This window comes from Dermacentor andersoni, chromosome 11 (assembly GCF_023375885.2).
Source record: "Dermacentor andersoni chromosome 11, qqDerAnde1_hic_scaffold, whole genome shotgun sequence".
Taxonomy (NCBI): domain Eukaryota; kingdom Metazoa; phylum Arthropoda; class Arachnida; order Ixodida; family Ixodidae; genus Dermacentor; species Dermacentor andersoni.
In genome coordinates this window covers 41,832,062-41,836,319 of record NC_092824.1, presented here as the reverse complement: position 1 = coordinate 41,836,319, position 4,258 = coordinate 41,832,062, and the positions used below count along the sequence as shown (strand labels likewise).

At 44.0% G+C, this 4,258-nt stretch overlaps 1 pseudogene; it reads left to right on the top strand.

Annotated features, from left to right (window-relative positions):
* Positions 1-505: 505 nt before the first annotated feature.
* Positions 506-1,727, top strand: LOC126517653 (uncharacterized; annotated as a pseudogene).
* Positions 1,728-4,258: the final 2,531 nt, after the last annotated feature.

The following is a 4,258-nucleotide window of genomic DNA, read 5'->3' as shown; positions in this document are numbered from 1 at the left end:
CTGATGACTTAGTTGCTTCAGACGATGACTTTGTTGCTTCAGACAGCTGCACGAGGCCAGATGAGAGAATAGCGCTCACTTGTAGCGCAGTGCTGTCTCGTGTATCTCCTGAACAAATGACAGCAAGTGAAGAGTTTGCTGTCATTGCTTCTAAACATAATATGACTCATGCATGCATTAACGATGTCCTCGATTTCTGCCGTCGAAGAGGCCTCTCTGACCTTCCAAAGGATGCTAGGACAGTTTTGAGAACTGAGCGCAAAGCTCAGGTGGAGCAAAATGAGTCTTTTGTGCACTTTGGCCTTGCAGCAGGAATTCGTCAAGTGTTGCCGCCGGGGCAAGTAGTTCCAAGTGAACTGAAGCTACAGGGCAACATCGATGGAGTCCCTCTTTACAGAAGTAGCCAGCTTGCCTTTTGGCCCATCTTGTGCCGCATTACAAATGTGGAGGCATCACCTCCATTTGTTGTAAGTGTGTATTGTGGTGCAGGGAAGCCACCATCTCTGCAGGATTATCTAGAGCCATTTGTGCGAGAGGTCTCGGAGCTTGCGTCTGAAGGGTTAAGCATAGGAGATGTTCGAGTACAGGTGAGCATTAAAGCCATGGTGTGCGATGCTCCAGCAAGGAGCTACGTGAAATGTATTGTTGGCCACACTGGCTATTATGCGTGTGAGCGATGCAACCAAAAAGGGCGGCACATTGAAAACAGGGTCACATTTCCCAAACTGCACGCACCAACACGAACGAATGCATCATTTCGATCTCAAGAGAACAAGCGCCACCATTCTGGTTTTTCACCATTCCTATCGCTTGATGTCGACATGATTGCATTTTTCCCATCTGAATACATGCACCTCGTTTGCCTGGGAGTCATGCGACGACTCTTAAAGAATTGGGTATGCCAAGGCCACAGTAATAGATTGAGCAGACTGTATCGTTGCCAACTAAATGAAAGCCTGCGAGAGGCATCCAAAGCATTTCCAACATATTTCCAGCGAAAGCCAAGGGGTACAGAAGAACTTGATCGTTGGAAGGCAACAGAGTTTCGGACATTCCTCCTTTATGTGGGGCCTGTTGTCCTAAAGCCTCTTCTGCCTCCAACACACTACAAACATTTTCTAATGTTTCATGTAGCTATCAGAATTTTAGCATCACCTCAGTACTACTGTGAATACAATGATTTCGCCAAAGATGTGCTGAGGTACTTTGTTCAAGAGTTTAATGAGCTATACGGAAAAAAACAGCTTGTGTACAATGTGCACTCTCTAATTCATCTTGCTGACCAGTGCCGGGACCATGGCCCATTGGATCAGTTTAGTGCATTCCCTTTTGAAAGCTATCTTGGACGAATGAAGAAGTTGCTGTGATCCTCCAACAAGCCACTTTCACAGCTAAGTAGGAGAATCTCCGAACTGAGGCACTCGTCCAAGAACCAAGTCGAGCAGAAACTGCAACATGTGAAGCCTGGAGACTGCTTCCTGATTGACAGTGCTCCTGTGGTTGTTCTGGAAATAATTGGAGACCACTTCAAGGGTGGGATTTTACCACATGCCAGGGACTTTTTCAAACTTCCACTCAAGTCGTCTCAGTTGAATATTTGGCGCTGCAACACCTTAAGTAATAGAAGTAAGGCCTGGCCTCTTGATGAACTCCGGAATACTGCTCAGTGCCTGAGGCTTAACTACAAGCAAGGACATGTTGTTGTTCCTCTTCTGCACTTTCACTGAAGCTGTCAGTGGTTGATGGACTTATATTAACCCAAACTGCCATAGTCAGTCATCTGACTGCCATATTGCTATGCCTCCAATGGTCACAATGTCTGTTCTGTATGAGGCCGACAGTTGGGCTAGTTGGCATTCAAAGACAGACATTTTCAAAGAAAAGTTATCCTTTTGTCTCTGCACCTTTTCTCATTTTTCTTATGTGCTGGAACATGTCCTTGTTTGTTCTATTGTCATTGTCGCGAATCACCTATTCAAGCCATGTTCAAGCTATCTGCTTCAAGCATCTTGTCACTAATACAGTCATCAGCACTATTGTCCAGAGTGCTTGAATGGCATCCTTTGACCTGCACAGGTGGCATTTGGTGGTAACACTGGATTCGGGGTAGCTTACAACTGTATATGGACTGCTGCACTGATGGTACTTCCCTAATCTTTCTCCTCACAGGCCTTCGTGTCTTCCGCAGCTGCAATTTCCTGAAGGCACTGCATTGCCACTGAGCAAAAGTAAAGATAACACATGGCAACTTTCATCAGCACACGCCAGAATGTGTTGTCTTGACTTTTGTTCCATGGCACCTTCACACGCTACAGTTACCAAAGCCACAGTGGCCAGTAAAGTGAAAAAGATAAAGGCAGCAGTGATCAGTGCAGCAGTGCAAGACCCAGTCCAATGACAGAGCTGCAAGCTCCCCCTTTGAGCACTGCACTTGCATAGCACCACTTTTGCCTCAGAAGCCGGGAAGCAGCAGACGATCAGAAACTCCATCATATCAGTGCAGCAGCGTGTTCTCAGATGTAAGGTATCTAGAGCCAGGTGTTATCGGTAAATGTCGCCCAAGCAGGCTTAAGCATGCCGTTCAAGCATTTAAGCATGCTGATAACTGTACAACCCGGACAAATTGCATTTCAAGCCTCCAAGGTTCAGCCCCAGCTTTCATTTTTGCTTCTGATGTGTTTTCACATCAGGCTCGTACTGCCATGTTTCTTGAGAAGTCACCGCTCTCACTTGGACACATCACAACCTCCACGACTTGGGTTTTGATTCACCCAGCAGAGCATCTGAGCCATCCAGTTCTGCAACACAGAATCCAGCTGAGCCTGCACCTAACTTGCTGAAACTGTACTTGTGCTTAGGTACCTCCAGTTTCTACGTGTTGAAGTGCACTTCACCTGTGACAAGCTGCAGCATGGAACACTAAACGGCCCTTTTCAGGGCCACCCAAACTATATGACTGGTGGGGATGTGGCAGCTCCTACTCTGCTCTCCATGACCCTCTAGAAAATTAGTATGTAGTTATGTATGTGTGTGTGTGCGAATAGAATATCATTTGGAATCTTGGGAAGTGCTTCTTGAAAAAATATATATACAGAACAGTCTTTCTTTTCTAGAATAAACAGAAGGAAAGAGCAAGAGAATCAACAAACCATCTTATTAGTAATCACAGAAAATACTGCTATGGAATGAAAGGAAATTTAAAAAAAAACATAACTAGGCAACGTGAAGTGAACACGAAACCAAAGGTTTCCAGATTTGTGTTATCATGACAGTAACAGAGCAAAATGACAATGTAATGCCATTTGAGACTTCATCTGCGCAAGTGTTGAGTGTCTTTTAAATGCTGTTGCAGTCAGGTTAAGCTTTCTAGTGCTAGGCACCCTGTTCTTGCAATCTTATACTCTCAAAACTCTGGGATGAACTTTTGCAACCAGCATGTTTTAAGTACAGCCGCCTTCTTTTAGAAAACAAACCACCATAAAATTCAGGAAGTTGCAAGCAAAGTAAGTGACAGAACAGAAGCTGGACTTACAAATGTTAGTTTATCTTCACAATGCCCAGCATATAATTTTTGATATGCAGAGTTTAGTACCTCAAAATGCCAATTTAAGTGTGGGAAGGTTTATGTGAAATTCACTGTAGTGTCTTTGACACACCGAACCTAAGGTTTCATTGTGGGTAGCTCAGATAACCAATAATAATTACTAAGTTGTAAATAGGGTGTGTCTGCACTCACCTACACAAGATTCAAACATTATTCTAAATGCATTCTTTCTCGGTGAGCATAACTGATGGAATGCTTGCACATCTAGAGCGGTGTTTCTTAAGTATGTTTCCAAAAGCTTAATTTCAAGAGTTGTGCAAGCTTTTCCTATCTGATACACACAATTAAAACTGGAGGTAGAGCCACATTCACAACAAATAAAGAATGCAGGTAAGTGGTCACCTGTGAGCCCATGGGCAGCAAAGAGTAATGTTCACGCATTCTATCATTGATGCGCTTACCAATCTAGAGGATGTGAACCATGCCATATGTCACAAATGAATTTTGTGGCATGTGAACTCTGTGGCATATTTTGACATGCAGACACCCTTGAATTGGTTACCAAATGGCTACAGAAGCCATCAAGCATGCTGTGTGCAGAAAACAGCAGATTCACATTATGCCTCTTCTCTACTTTCTTATGCGAAAATGCACAAACATGAGATAATTTTCTGCTTAGTCTTGCTCTGTCATGATCACCTTGTTACGTATATA